Source organism: Carcharodon carcharias, chromosome 7, assembly GCF_017639515.1.
Source record: "Carcharodon carcharias isolate sCarCar2 chromosome 7, sCarCar2.pri, whole genome shotgun sequence".
Classification (NCBI taxonomy): domain Eukaryota; kingdom Metazoa; phylum Chordata; class Chondrichthyes; order Lamniformes; family Lamnidae; genus Carcharodon; species Carcharodon carcharias.
Window position 1 is genome coordinate 185,166,793 of NC_054473.1, and position 16,638 is coordinate 185,183,430.

A 16,638-nucleotide genomic window follows, 5' to 3' on the forward strand; every position below is an offset into this window, starting at 1 on the left:
TTTTCCGAAGCAAAGGTTACAAGCAGCCGATCAGTGAAATTATTTGCACTGCAAACATATGGTTCAGAATATTACATAGAATTACACAGATTCTTTCACAACACAGAAATGGACCATTTGGCACAACTGGTCTATACAGGACCTTATGCTCCAGACCAGCCTCCTCCCATCCTGCTTCATCTGACCCTATCAGCAAACCTTCCGATTTCTTTCCCCCTCATGGATTTATCCAGCTTTCCCTTAAATGCTTCGCTGCTATTCACCTCAACAGCTCCTCATGATAGCGAGTTCCACCATTCCTACCACATGGGTAAAAAAGTTTCTCGAAATGTTTTATTGGGTTTATTAGTGACCATTTCATATCAATAACCCCTGGTTTTGTTCTCACCCCACATTTGGAAACATCTTCTGTATTTTTACCCTTCATAATTGTAATGACCTCTGTTAGCACGCCTTTCAGCCTTCTCTATCTGAGAACAAAGAGCCCCAGACTGTTCAGTCCTTCCTGATAGTTATAACCTCTCAGTTATGGTATCATCTTTGTCAGTCTTTGTTTTGCCCATTCACCATTGTATAAGGCAGGGGAACTGCAGAGGTGTGTGTTACAGCCAGCAATACAAACAAGGCACCTTCAAAGCCTTGGGGCTGCTGTAATTGCTTAAAATGTCCGTCATGCACCAGCTCTGAGGCTGAAACAGGTCAAGGTCCTTTTATCTGCTGGAGCTCGGTTTGATGCACATTTTCCAAGTGTTGGAACTCACTTATACTGGGAGAGAACAGAGTGGACAGCAACAATAATTTGCATTTATATAACATCTTTAGCATAGCAAAAATTCCAAGCTGCTTCACAATAGGGTCACAGAACAAAATTTGACACCGAGTCACAGAAGACTTGAAAGGATATAGAGAACAAACTAGGTTAGCCGTTCACAGCCAGGTCTACCTGAACCACATAAAACACTATCAGGTCCTGCTCACTATTTCAGGATCATTCGGAAATTGCAAAGATAAGCCTTGGCATCTTTGCTCTCCTGCAGACTGTCTTCTTAAAGCCTTCTCCCCTACTTGTCCATCAACAAATACTTTGTCACTAAGAACAAGACAATCCAATCAGTTGCCTCTGACACGTCCCTACTTTTCAATAGCCCACAGGGCCAAAGCTTCTCTAAAGCTACCCCCTGCCCTAGACCAGAACTTGTAGCGGTCTCTAGTTCACTCCTATCCCTCCACTCATGCCCTCTCTGAGCTCACCTTGTCCATGAGACCCACCTCCTGTTCTCTCGATCCCATTCCCATTAAATTGCTGATTACCCAACTTCCCCTCCTGGTCCCATGTTAGCCGATATTGAAAACGGTTCTCTCTCTTCATGATGTTGTTCCTCTCTCCTTTGAGCCTGCTCATCATCATCACGGCTCTCCTCAAGAAAAAAACCCTTGATCCTGCTGTCCTTGCAAATTACCAGCCTATTTCCAACCTCCCTTTCCTCTCCAAAGTCCCTGAGCATGTCGTCACCTCCCAAATCCATGCCCATCTTTCCTGCAACTCCATGTTTGAATTCCCCCCAATCAGCTTCCTATCTCTGCTACAATATCAAAACAGTTCCTATCAAAATCACAAATGACATTCTATTGTACCTTTGACAAAGGTTTCTGCAGCTTTTGACCACACCATCCTTCTCCAATGCTCCCCTGTGATCCAGCTGGGTGGGACGGCTCTCACCTAGTTCCATTCTTATCTCTCTAATGCAGAGTATCACTTGCAGTGTCTTCTCTTCCTGCTCCTGCACTGTTACCTCTGGTGCCATCAAGGATCTATCCATGGCTCCCTCCGGTTTCTCAACTACATACTGTCCCTCAGTGGCGAAAGCGTGCACTAAGTTTCATATGTATGCTGATGACACTCGGCTCCATCTCCCTTGTTGCTAAATTGTCAGTATATTTATCTGACATTCAGTGCGAGGTGGGCAGAAATTTCCACCAATTAAGTATTGGGAAGACTGAGGCCATTGTCTTCATGTCCACACTCCAAACTCCGCTCCCTAGTTACCACCCCTATCCCTAGCCCTCGGAGATTAAACCAACTGTTCGCAACCTTGAATCCATTTTGATGCTGAGCAGCTTCCAACAACATATCTGTGTCATCAATATGACCACCTATTTCCACCTCCGCTACATCACTGCTGGCTCAGTTCATCTGCCACTGAAACCCTCCTCCATGCATTTGTTACTTCTAGACTTGCTTATCCCAACATACTCCTAGCTGATCTCCCACATTCTGTCATCTGTCAACTTGAGGTCATCCAAATCTCTGCTGCCCAATGTCCTTACTCACACCAAAGACCTGCTCCCCATCACCCCTGTGCTCACTGACCTACATTGGCTCCCACCCAAGCGATGTCTCAGTTTTAGAAATCTCATCCTTGTTTTCAAATCCTTCCATGGCCTTACCCCCTTCCCTATCTCTGTAATCTCCTCCAGCCCCACAACTCCCTGAGATCTCTGCACTCCTTCAATTCTGGTCTTTTGCGCATTCCCAATTTTAATTGCTCCAGCATTGTTGGCCGTGCCTTTAGTTGATTGGGTCCCAGGCTCTGGGATTCCCTCCCTAAACCTCTCCAACTCTCAACCTCTCTTTCTTACTTTAAGATATTCACTCCTTAAAGCCTAACTCCTTGACTAAGCTTTGGGTCATCTGCCTTACTATTGTTTTATGTGACTTGGTGTCTAATTTTGCTTGATAATAATCCTGTGAAACTCCTTGAAATGTTTTATTACATTAAAAGGTGCTATATAAATATAAGTTGTTGTTGTCAGGACAGGTGCCCAAAAATGTGATCAAAGAGTGGGTTTTAAAGGAGGAGAGAGAGATGGATTGGCAGAGTGTTAGGAATGTAATTTCAGCACTGATAGCCCAGATAGCTGAACACACAGCTGCCAATGGTAGAGCAATGCGCAAAAGGACCAGAAATGACATAGTATATAAAACGTATTATTTTCAATGACTCAAGAATCTTGGAGGATGTTGAGCTTCAGAAAACTAAACAGCGGTGGAGAATGCAGTTGTTAAAAATTAAGGCAGCTAGATTTTTATCCCCTGGCCTCGGATTGCCTGGGTCTCATGAATGCGAGAATGTAATGGGCTGGATCACTCCCCAGCACCTGTATAGCCTTTGGCCAAAACAAAATGCTGATGGCACCAGTGCCACAGTCACTGTCAATTTGTGAACAGCAGCCCGAGTAGAAAGAATGAGCCTGCATTTATACAGGGCCTTGTGCAACCTCAGCTCAGCTAAAGTGCTTCACATCCAATGAATCACCTTTTAACGCACTGACACTGGTGTAATGCTGGAGAAGTGGCAGCTTGCAGCAAGCTCTCAAAAACAGCAGTCTGATCATGAGAGGCAATATGTGTCAAATGCTACAACTTTAACGGAGGTGAAGAAAGAAGGACCGGGGGTGTCTGTGCACAAATTCTTGAACAATGTAGGACAGGCTAACAAGGCAGTTAATAAAGCGTATGAGATCCCGGGCTTTATAAATAGAGGCATAGAGTACAAAAGCCAGAAAGTTGTGATGAAAGCTTTATAAATCACTTGTTCGGCCCCAGAGGGGAGAATTGTGTCCAATTCTGGGCATCATACTTTATGGAAGCTTTGGAGAGCATGCACAAGAGATTTACTAGAATGGTTCCAGGGATGAGGGATTAGTCATGTGGATGGACTGGAGGGTTTGAAGCTGTTCGCTAGGAGAAGGTTTGATAGAGGTGTTTAAAATCATGAACGGTTTATATAGAGTACATAAAACACATTGTTCTAACAGCTGAAGGGTCGATAACTGGAGGGCACAGATTTAAGGTGACTGGCAAGAGAACAAGAGGAAACATGATTTTTTTTATATATGCAGCAAGTGCTTAGGATTTGCAATCCACTGCCTGATATGGTGCTGGATACAGATTCACTGGTAACCTTCAAAGGGGAATTGGATAAATACTTAAAGGAGAGAAAAAAATCTACAGGAGCAATTGGGACTAACTGAATAGCTCTTTGAAAGAGTCAGTGTCAGTGCAGACTCAATAGACTGAATAGCCTCTTTTTGTATTGGACTACTCCACACTTCTATGATAATGACCAGATAATCTGATTTTTAAGTGATGTTTGGTCAAAAAACAGATATTAGGCAGAGGAAATCTCCCCATCTCTTCTTCAGAACAGTTCCATTGAATTGTTTCTATCCACCCAAGAGGGCAGACAGGACTTTGGTTTTACCTCTTATCTGAAAGGTATCATCTCTGACAGTGCAGTACTCCCTCAATGCTGCTCTGGGAGTGTCGGCTGAGATATTGAGCTTAAGTCTCTGATACCTTAATAAATCTCTTCAAATTGAATTCAGAATCAACCATGGAGTGTGTACTAGATCCCAGCCAGACTGGTTACGCCACAAGCAAACCCATTAAATTCTAACGATAGTCTGGCAGCCTTCAGTCACCATGTGTACCACCCCAAAAATTAAATTCAGTTTCACAATTGCTATGATGGGATTGGAATTTACAATCCCCGGGTTACTAGCTCTGTAACATAAACACTACAGTATGGTGGCCTAGTCCCCAATATGATCAGCTCTATGCTATTCTCCATTACAAGGAGATCCCATTTGCACTTCCACCAACTGCTACATCTGAACTCTTTTTGGAGAATTAGATATGGTGCGGGACAGAGGGGTGCAAGGTTGAGGATAGGGTGAGACTGAGGGATAAGAGAGAGAATCGTCTATGGGATTTTGTTGTCTTTGGCATTGGTCACAATGATTTCCCTCAGTCCTGTGTGGTACATTCCTATGGTCCTATACATTTATCTTGTGACCCACTGGTTCTGAAAAAGTCCACTATGTTCCTAATTATGCAAAGGTGCATTGCAAGGTTCCAGAGCAGATTATTATTGTGCTTCTTCAAAATAAATCTAGTGAAAAAGATGGAAGGATATGAGTTGTGCCCATGTTTTTTTTTAATCTGTTATTCCTTGAGAAACATTTCCCTGCTCACCAGTAACTCCAATGGTATCGAAGTGACAATTCTTCCAAAAATACTGGAAGAGCTCCACTGGAGTGAAGGATTTAATTCATGTTTATTTTTAGATTATAGAGAGCTTCAGTAGGGTGAAGATGGAAAGACGACTTTCTCTGATTGCTTGAGTCAGTGAGGCAGGCTCGATTTGAAGTTGCCACTCAGATGGTGATCGGGGAGGCTGCCAGACTGTGCTCTGACACACACACACATACAGAGCTGGCTGTAGAAGTGACTGAGACAGCGAAGCCTAGGCATCTTTTCAAGGGAAAAAGCTTGTGTATTTGAGGCAGAGCTTGGAACTAAGGGCTATGGGGAAAGAGCAGGGGCAATGGGATTATCCCAGTCAGGCGTCAGAGATAGGATATCCCAGCTTTCGCTGCCCTTCCGGGCTTCTGGCGTTTGATATGTGAACCTAGATGATGAGCCCAGGCGCGCTATTCAACAGTGGAGGCATCACTATTCCCATTCTTGCCCAAACACATGCAGTTTGCCGGAAGCACCAACACCCTCAAATCCAGGGGGTCCTGAAGCCAGTTGCAGCATCTCACCAAAGTCCCTGACTTTCAGAGATTAAACTCCACCCCCCCCCCCCCCCAAATCTTGTTATCTTTTTATTAACAGATCAGCCAGTGGCGTGGTGCACGGGAAGAGGCCAAGCAACTTTTTCCAGCCAGTGACTCGCCGCCCGTTACTAGATCACCAAATAGTTCAGCGAAACCGCACTTTATTGAGTCCAGACACTGCGCCGACGTGTAAGTGAAGCCGAGCGGGGGACATCTTTAGTGGGAAAACAAAATCAGCTCCTTCTGAGGCTATTGCAAAGGATTGATTACAAAACACAAGGGGAAAAAAATACCCTTAAGGAACTTCACTGAATAAAATCTCCCGGAACAAATAAATATCCTGTTTGCTGGCAATGTAATGACTGGGATGTCTTTCTTTATTCCATTGTTTTTGCCTCTTCTCTTGCAACATCTACAAACATAAGACGGTGCAGGCACAGGTTCCCCTGACTCCGCACTTTATAATTTCAGACAGTGAGCAGAGCAGGCAGATGCCGACTGCCGCTGCAGCAGTACTGCATCCAGGTGAAGAAACGTCCTAATCCTGGAGAGACTACCACCCGAGCATTAGATATGACGGGTGTGCTTCAGGACTCAGTTGCAGAACGGGTTTCAGTATCTGATAGAGTGACTGTGCCCTCTAGTGACTACTGTCTATACTGAGTGCACAAAGAGAGCTGACAACACTCTCTCTCTCTCCCTCCCTCCCTCCAAAATGTTCTTTGAAAGTGCTCTTCCTTTCCTTCTCTCCTTCTCCCTGATATATATATATATATTAAAAAAGTTTCACTGGTACCAGTCAATCCCTCCTCCCCCACCAACCCCCACCCCCCCACCAGCCTCGAGAACCCATGAGCAGTGGGTTTTGGGGGAGAGCCCGAGTGGAACCGATAACCAATTTCCAACGGTTTGGTAGTCAGCTCTTGTCACTGAAGGATTTTTTTTTCGGGCCTTTCTTGCATCAATAAACCTTACAGGGCAGAAGGAGGCCATTCGGCCCGTCAGTCTGTGAACGAGCTATCCAGTTAGTCCCACTGCCCAGTTTTTCTCCCACCCCCATAGACCTCCCCCGAGTTACATTTTTACATTTTACAAATGCGAAACGAAACGAAGTGCTCCTACCATTTTGAATCCAGCTTCCTAACGCGACCTAAAGATGTTATTTAACAACTGGAACAGGACTTCTTAAATCTTGCAAGACGGAAAAAAAAAATAAATGGTTTAATTGCTGAAATCGTCCGCAATAAAGAAAGGTTTCGAATGGAACGTGTTCCAAAAATGCGTGTTCCAAGTTGGTGAACATTTGACGGGAGTCCTTTAATTCTTGGGATATTTTAACTTGAATCCGTACGAACATTTTAAACTACAGTTCACGAAGTGGGGGGGTGGGTGCAGGCGCGACTCACAGCCCCCCGTGTGGTTGCTGTTAGTTGTAACTGCGGAGAGGAGAGAGAGAGAGAGAGATCTGCTTCCAATTTCAAACACAATGGAGTTTTATGCCATTTTACAGGGACTCCCAACAACCGAACGCCCCCCCCCCCACCCCCCACCTTCCACCCACCCCCAAACTAACAATCAAAGCTCTGTCTTAGTGCAAATGTGGTCACAACAGCCACATCTGAGTTGATGCTTGCCATCCTAGAACACAATAGTTGTGTGACAATGAAATAGAATAAACAACCCCCCCCCCCCCACCACCCTTGTCTGTGCCTCAAGTGATGTTACTGTACATTTCAAAAGCTGAATTCATTCCAATTGGGTGACTTCGTTATCTCATTAATTCATCATTTCATTCCCCCCCCCCCCTCCTCTCTTTCTCTCTAAAGCACTCACAATTTCTTCAACACCATTCTTGGCTCTCGAGTCACCCTGACACACTTGTATACTGTAAATTTCCCGTTCACGCATTCTTATTCCGCATTCACACACTCTCTTCCTCTCTCCCCGTTCCTCGACACTTTTTTTTTTAAATCCACCTACCCCCCATCCCCCCCCCCACCCCACCCCACCTTCTCAATTACAATTCACAAAGTTCCACTTAATTTTTACTCCCCACTTCTCACACTTTTCAATATCTTTCTATTAAACGCTCTGGCACATAATTCTTTCCCTCCTCCACCTTTTCCCCACCTACTCTCTGTAAGAACGTGTGTTCCTCAGACATCTGTTCCTCACTCTTCACTCCCCCCCCTCCCCCACCCCCCCGCTATCTACTTTATTTTTATTTCTCCCATTCATAATTTCTCAATCAAAGTTGTGTTGCTTCAGTGGCCGAATCCGCAATCTCGCTCTGTTTCCCCGCGCATGACTTTTCTTCGTTCAATGTTTAGCCCATTTACCATATCTGAAATCTTAATTTGGCATCTAAAGAAAAAATATCTCTCTTCACTGAATCCCCTCTTGTCCAAGCGTCATAGACTGTCCTCAAATCTTCGCGCAATTTACTAGCAATTGCGGATATTATTTATCAATCAGTTTCAGTGAAGGTAATTAAAGGGTTTCCAATTTAGCACCAGCCGCAGCTGCACTCTACCACACCAATCGATTGTTAATCGTTTGAAATTAAAGAGTCTTCCACCCAATAGCTCTATTCGCCCCCAAATAACTGATCGAATATATAAATTTCCTCATACACAATTAATATGACAACTACATTGTTTCCCTCCCCACGCTCCCACCCTCCTCCCTCCCTCCGTCCCTCTTGAGAAATGAGTAAATTTGCAGATTTGGTAAATTTGATCGTAAATCCAACATTTTCGCACCCCAATAGAATGATGCGGGGGAGCAGCGTCCCGGCACCGCTACAGCCACACAGCCCGCCTGCTAAATATTCAGCTATAGTCGCGGATAGATTAATCATGGAATGAAATTGTGTGAAGCAATAACATGTCCCTTGTTGTGAAAATATAAAGGAAAACACAATTGATTTTCATGTCATGACTACAGATCCTTCAACTGTTTTGATCAGCGAGGGGAAGATGGGGAGGGGAAGAGGGATCATTTTTCAATCACCAAATACACACACAAAAAATAATAAATTCTCGACAGAGTGGCTCCCCGTTCCGAAACCAAACCGACACAGGCTAGATTATTAACAAAACATTGCAAAATAACCTAGAGCTTTCAGACGACGAAACTGGCAGGAAATTGATACACCAAAAAACAAAAATCCACAACCTACCTTTAAAAAGAGATCAGGTCAATTTCTGGCTGTCAACTGAATGTATAAAGCAGTCAGCAAAGCCCCTCATTAACAACTGCATGGGATGTTTCTCTCTCTCTCTCTTCTCGTGCTGATATGCTGGAATGTCTTCACATCGAACATAGGAGATTCATTTTATAATGTGTTTTTTTTTCAAATTCGCCCACAAGCACCGCAAACGGAACAACTGCACTCGCTGCCTCCGAGCTGGTCTTCAATGCTAAAGGACTGGAGAAGAAGGAGGAAGAGAGTGAGACAGGGGGGGGGGGTGGGGGGGGGGGTGAGGGTAGCTCCAAGAAAGGGAGGTCTACACGAGCTCCCCTCCCACACAAACACACACAGACACGTCTCTGAACATCTAAAGATTCGCTCAGGAAATTGCACCGAGCCGGTGACCAGACTAACCTTGTTTTCTATCTGCCAGTGGAGATGTAAAGCAGTTTTGCTCTCTCCATCTATCTTTCTCAATGGTCTGAAATTGGGTTCAACAGTCTTAGCCAATGAAACGCAGGGAAGTCGTTTCCCCTCTCTCTCTCTCCAGGGAGTCTGCATTCAGAGGGATGCAAGAGGAACAAAACCGGTAATAAATTCACACACACACACACACACACATATATGCATGTACCACAGACACACACGAACCGCAGAGAAGACGGGAAGTAAAAGTATTCTGGACAAGTGGAGGAGATGAAAGAAAAGGGACACGTTCTGATCGAAAAACAAGGCGGCTGACGAGCAGTAAGACACGGCATCGGCATTACCTTGGCAAGGGAATTTTCTCCAGCATCGATTCAAATTCAAAACTAGCTCTCTCCCATTGTAACCAAAACCCACTTAAGCCCTTAACTCAATCCATAGCTGGCTTCTCGGCGAGAGGCAGAATCACACACACACAGACACACACACACACAGGAGCTGTGACAACACAAAGTCAGAGAGAATCTCTTTGAAATGACATCCATTAAAAGTGCTGAGCCATGAACTTCGATCGCAAGTTTTAAATATATGTTTCGCCTAATAAGCCTCCCGTGCTGTAAACGTTTTCAAAGCCCTCCTTGGGCTAAGTCTGTTTGTCCGCGATGCTAATTCACACGATGCCAATTCGGGATTTTTATTCATGCATTCTCATTGCAACAGCAACCACCCCCCCCCCCCCACACACACACACACACACACACACACACACACAAAGGTCTGGGCACAGATCCAGATAGTATTCTTGTCAACCAAAAGTGAATCCACATGTGTTTTCAAACGAGAAAGTCCTCCCATTTTGGTCAGTTATGTTGTACCGGGTTCACTGAACATAAGATTCACTCCTACATCCCTGACATCAAAACAGAAAGGTGCTGGGGGGTGGGGGGAGAACTCAGCGGGTCTGGCAGCATCGGTGGAGAGAGAAACAAGAAGTTAACCTTTGGAGTCCAACGTGACTTCTTGGGAACAGCACAAAAACCAGGCCATTTGGCCCTGCTGGCCCGTGCAAGCCTTTGTGCTCCACTCAAACCGCCAAAAAAAAGAATCATTTTGGGCTTGAAACGTTAACTGTTGCTCTCTTTGGGGATCCTGCCAGACCTGCTGAGTATTTTCAGCACTTTCTGTTCTCTTTATTTCAGATTTCCAGCATCAGCAGTGTTTTTCCTTTTGTCCTGAAGGAACATAGGAACTTTTTTATATTCATTCACGGGATGTGGATTCCCTGGCTGGGCCCAGCATTTATTCCTCATCCCTAATTGTCCTTGAGAAGGTGGTGGTGAGCTGCCTTCTTGAACCGCTGCAGTCCCTGTGGTGTAGGCACACCCACAGTGCTGTTAGGGAGGGAGTTCCAGGATTTTGACCCAGCAACAGTGAAGGAACGGCCGATATATTTCCATGTCAGGATGGTGAGTGGCTTGGAGGGGAACTTCCAGGTGGTGGTGTTCCCCTGCATCAGCTGCCCTTGTCCTTCTAGATGGTAGTGGTCATGGGTTTAGGAGGTGTTGCCTAAGGAGCCTTGGTGAATTCCAGCAGTGCATCTTGTAAATGGTACACACTGCTGCTACTGTGCATTGGTGGTGAGGGGGAGTAAATGTTTGTGGATGGAATGCCAATCCAGTGGGCTGCTTTATCCTGGATGGTGTCAAGCTTCTTGAGTTTTGAGGGAGCTGCATTCATCTGGGCAACTGGGGAGTACTCCAGCACACTCCTGACTTGTGCCTTGTAGATGGTGGACAGGCTTTGGGGAGTCAGGAGGTGAGTTACTTGTCACACGATTCCTAGCATCTGACCTACTCTTGTAGCCACAGTATTTATATGGCTAGTCCAGTTCAGTTTCTGGTCAATGGTAACTCCCAGGATGTTGATAGTGGGGGTTTCAGTGGTGGTAATGCCATTGAATGTCAAGGGGCGATGGTTAGATTCTCTCTTGTTGGAGATGGTTATTGCCTGGCACATGTGTGGCATGAATCTTACTTGCCACTTGTCAGCCCCAGTGTGGATATTGTCCAGGTCTTTCTGCATTTGGCATGGGTTGCTTCAGTATCTGAGGAGTCGTGAATGGTGCTGAACCTTGTACAAACATCAGCGAACATCCCCACTTCTGACCTTATGATGGAAGGAAGGTCATTAATGAAGCAACTAAGATGGTTTGGCCTAGGACACTACCCCGAGGAACTCCTGCAGTGATGTCCTGGAGCTGAGGTGACTGACCTCCAACAACCACAACCATCTTCCTTTGTGCTAGGTATGACGTCAACCAGCGGAGAGTTTTTCCCCCTGATTCCCATTGACTCTAGTTTGCTAGGGCTCCTTGATGCCACACTTGGTCAAATGTGGCTTTGATGTCAAGGGCAGTCACTTTCACCTCAGCTCAGGAGTTCAGCTCTTTTGTCCATGCTTGAACCAAGGCTGTAATGAGGTCAGGAACTGAATGGCCCTGGAGGAACCCAAACTGGGCATCCTCATCTAAATATCTGTTGCCTGTATCCTAATTCACACCAAGTCCTGTTCCTCTATCATCCCTGTGCTCGCTGACCTATGTTGGCTCCAGATCCAACAATTGTTTGGTTTTAATATTCTCATCCTTGTTTTCAAATCCATCCATGGCCTCACCCTTCCCAAAATCTACAGCCTCCTCCAGCCACAACCCTCTGAGATACATGCATTCTTCTAACTCTGGCCCCTTGAGTGTGCCCCGATTTTAATTGCTCCACCATTGGTGGCCGTGCCACCAGCTGCCAAGGTCCTAAGTTCTGGAGTTCCTTCCCTAAATCTTTCCATCTCTTGACCTCTCTCTCATCCTTTAAGATGCTCCTTAAATACCACCTCTTTTGGGCACCTGTCTTAATATGTAACTCTGCATCAAATTTTCTTTTCTAACACCCCCTGGGAAATGCATTGGGACATTTTACTCCCTGTGAGTTGCATTATAAATGCAAGTTGTTGTTGTATCAGTAAAAGTAACCATGACGCTGTTGGATTGTCATTAGCAACCTAACTGGTTCACTGATGTCGTTTAGGGAAGGTCACCTGCCATCCTTATCTGGTGGAGGCCAATAGATAACTACTGAAATCTGTTGATTCTGCCCTTTCATGTGACCTAGCAAGACACTCAGTTGTTTCGCCATCTTCTCAAGGCTAACTTATGATGGGCAATAAATACCCACATCACAAGAATTAATATTTATAAATCCCAATATATACCCTCCGCTCCCATTGATGACACTCTCTGTCCCATACTCAGACCGATCAATCCCATTCAGTTTGTTCTATGGGCGATGCCATTCCCCTGGGAAGATTAAAAATAAAGAAACACTTACATAAGTGTCATAGAACATAGAAACATAGAAACTAGGAGCAGGAGTAGGCCATTCAGCCCTTCGAGCCTGCTCCGCCATTCATTATGACCATGGCTGATCATTCAACTCAATAGCCTGCTCCCGTTTTCTCCCCATACCCTTTGATCTTTTGTGTCACATGGGCGCGAATGGTCTCACTCACTTCTGAGTCGGCATGGTTGTGAGTTCAAGTTACTCAAACTCAGGGTTTCAAACCCATGACTAAGGTCATGGTTTCCCAGACAGCAGTGATCCCTGTACTCCTATTGTCTCCAGAGACTTGGACATCCTACAGCAGACACCTCAAAGCACTGGAGAAGTCCCACCAGCGGGACCTTCACTAGGTCCTCCAAACCCAGTGGTAAGAAAGGTGGTCCAACAGCAGCATTCTCTCCCAGGCCAACTTGCCCAGCATCGAGGCGTTAATCACTCAAAACCAGTTCCGCTAGGCGGGACATGTCGTTCACTATGCCTGACACCAGATTCCTGAAGCAACTGCTCTCCTTGGAACTCGGCAGGAGACTCCCAGGAGGACAGTGGAAACACTTTAGCCCTCGAAGCATCCCTGAAGTGGTCAAACATCCCCGCTGACTCATGACAGTCCCTGGCTTGTGACCGACCAAACTGGAGAAGACTCATCCGGGGAGGTAGTGAACACCTTGAGGGACTTCATCAGGAACATATAGAGGCAAAGTTGAGGCATCAGAGTGAGCGCACAAACCTCCAAACAACTCATCTACCTGACCATCCAAGCACCACTTGCCCTCATGTGGCAGAGTCTGCAGATTGTGCATTGGACATCTCAGCCATTTCATAACCCATTGAACCACAATGGAAGCAAGTCATCCTCCATCCCAAGGGGCTTGAGAAGGAGGAGGACTCAAATCCCATTCCATAGTCTTGAGCACATAATTTAGCTTTACACAGGAGTGCAGGACTGAGGAAGTGCTGCACTTGCAGAAGGTCCTTCATATACAAAGGCACACTCTGCTTATGATGGTGAAAATAAAAGATTCCATTGCATTTTTCAGAGGAAAGAACGAAAGAGTGATTTTAAGAAGCCCCAAAGCACTATACAGTCAGTGAAGTACTTATTAAAGTGCAGTCACTGTTGTGACATTGTAAATGCAACAGCCAATTCGAGCAAAGCAAGAACCCACAAATTGTAGAGAGAGAAATGACCAGATAATTTTGTGCCAGCTAAATAATTCAAACAGCATTGTCCTTCGGTTGTTCATAACAGGTAAAGTACAAACCGTACTCAGTCAGCCTGGGTTTGGACAACCCAAAACAAAATGTCTACTGGTAGACATGATTCTGCGATTGGTCAGTACTTACTGAATAATCCTGATTCCCGGGATGATTCTTGGTATGAAGAACTGTAGCTATGAGGATAGATTGGAGAGGTTGGGACTGTTTTTCTTGGAGAAAAGGCTGAGAGGAGACTTGATAGAGGTATTCAAGATCCTGAGGGGCATGAACAGGGTAAATTGTGAGAAACCGTTCCCACTCAAGAGAACATCAAGAACTAGAGGGCACAGATTCAAAATAATTGGCAAAAGAAGCAAATGTGATGTGAGGAAAAGTTTTTTTCACCCAGAGGAGGGTTGGAGTCTGGAACAAACTTCCTGAGAGGGTGGTGGAGGCAGGTTCAATCGAGATATTCAAAAGTGAACTGGATTGCGACCTGAAAAGAGAAAATGTACAAGGTTATGGGGATATGGCAGGAGAGTGGGTCTAGGTGGAATGTTCTCACAGAGAGCCAGTGCAGACTCGATGGGCCAAATGGCCTCCTTCTGCACTGTAAAGATAAAGTGAGTGTGCTACCTGTTATATTAATAACCAGTTTAAGATAATCAGTCAAGCTCATAATGTGGCTCATTTACACTTGCTAGTAGTGATAAGCATTCATAAGCAAGGGCCCATTCTCTGCAAACAAAAGGAATATGTTCAAGTCTTGTGCCTTTTTAAATTATGCAGGAGCTTAGGGAACCTATTGTTCCCTGTTGCTTTCTCCATGGCAACACCTTTGACAATCGGAGTTGATTTTCCAACCAATCAGCGCCCTTTTCTCCTGTAGTATAAGTTATTGTGATCGTTTGAAATTTGCATTCTCACACTTGTCCTGATGAGCTGAAGATAATTAAACTTCAGCAACATCTTGCTCTTCACTGCAATGCTCCAGCAATGTTGTATGAAGGATAAATATTGGCCGGGATCATCTTCAAACAATGTCATAGGATCTTTAACATCCACCGGGGAGAGCAAACTGAACCTTCCCATTGGAAAGGCAGCACCTGCAGGAGTGCTGTCATGACACTGCATCAGAGTAGCAGCCTGGATTATTTACTCCAGCCTATGAAGTGGAACCAGAACCTCACAACCTTTTGATTCAGAGGCAAGCATGCTACCCACTGAACCACAGCTGGCACCTTGGCCGGGATTTTCCGTGCCCGCCGACGTCTGGCGTATTCAGTGGCTCGAGCGGACAATGTGGCGTGATGGGTGTTTCACGACGGCGTGAAACCGGTTTGCGATCATCCACTCAGCCTGCTGATTTCGGGCCGTGTCTCCCACCATCAGAAGGCAGAACCTCATGGTAATACATCAGCATAAGGTCAGCCCGCCGGACTCATCCCCCTCCCCCGGCTCCGCCCCGTCCACCCATGTCAGCAGGAAAACACGTTGATGTGTTTCGCAACAGCACAGAAGAGACAGGCACTTGGTGAGCTGCAATTCGCTTGGGACTTCCGGGTTTGTTTGCCTACCTTGCTCCGGGCAGCACTCACAGTCATCAGTGCCAGGATTCACAGGCAGCACCACATCATTTTTAGGGGGGGGGCTCATGGTTAGGTCTTTACCTACCAGTTCAGCCGTATGTGGGTGGTTTCTCAATGGCTCAAGGGCTAGGCATTGGGGAAGGAGGAGAAGTGGCCTCAGGTAAGGGGAGTGGTTGCAGGGCGAGGGCTGTACTGGGGAAGGAGGGTATCCCAGGGTGTGTGTGGGGGCACATGTTGATCTGTGCAACTGGCCTCAAGGTGGTGAGGGCTGAGGAGGCAGTCTCCAGAGGAGATGAGGCTAGATGGAGATGTGAGGGTGTGTGCGCGAGAATGGGTGGTGATGTCTCTTGAGCTGGCGCTGAGTGAGATGTCAGTGAATGCGTGATGGGCTTGAGTGTGTGAGTTTGGAGTGGTGAAATGGTTGCCTTACCCTGGTTGCACAGATGAGATCATTCATCCTCTATCCACATTGGATGCCCAACCTCTTCTGTACAGCATTGGCACTGACCACCGCTGCCACCACCTGCCATTGGTGGATTGGTGATGCCACTGCCTGTCCTGCGGCCAGAGTGGAGGTTGAGGACATGACGGTGGGCCTCCATGGCATCCAAATGGCATTCCAGTGATGCGCCATTAAACCCTGGAGTGGCTGCAGTCTTTCTGCTTTTCGTGGACATCTTCCCTGCAGTCGTCTTGGCCTAGAAGCACTGACAGGTATGCGCGTGGCTGGACTTTAAATATTATGCCTGGTATTATGAAACAGCGAGGTGATGGCATGGCCAGTGAATGAGAGCCCGCCCACCATGGAAGCAATGTTTCCCAGGAACGCATAATTAATGCAGCGGGTTTGGGCGATACGGTGTGAAAACCCACCATCGCAACCGGCGGGTAAAACATCCTTTTACCCGGCCGCTACTACACCTAGTGCAAATCTGGGATGGTTCTGCCCCTTGACTTGCAGGTAAGCAACATCACAGTGAAAGTTTACATAGCATGATCCCACTTCACCAGTTATTTTGTGAGTCGAGTTCAAAATTCTCATCCCATTTTCACATGCCTCCTGCAAATCAGAGCTGTTGAGATAAAGAATGTATCAATGAAAAGTGAGGAATGTGACTGGAAAAGTGTCAGTGAAGAACTGCCAACCTCTTATGAAGTTGATCAATCCAGAATCATCAGTTAAAAAAGAAAACAAAAAAAATTAAAATGAAAGGTG

General features: G+C 45.9%; 1 protein-coding gene across 2 annotated transcripts in view; it reads right to left on the reverse strand.

Moving 5' to 3' along the window:
* LOC121280109 (cadherin-11-like) overlaps positions 1–9,363 on the reverse strand; it is a 179,326-nt gene extending 169,963 nt beyond the window's left edge. For both annotated transcript variants that reach the window (XM_041191756.1, XM_041191755.1), the window contains exons 1-2: positions 9,233–9,363; positions 8,807–9,055 (exon numbers count right to left, since the gene is read on the reverse strand). The gene's annotated coding sequence lies outside the window, so the exon portion shown is untranslated. The remainder of the gene's footprint in view (positions 1–8,806; positions 9,056–9,232) is intronic.
* Positions 9,364–16,638: the final 7,275 nt, after the last annotated feature.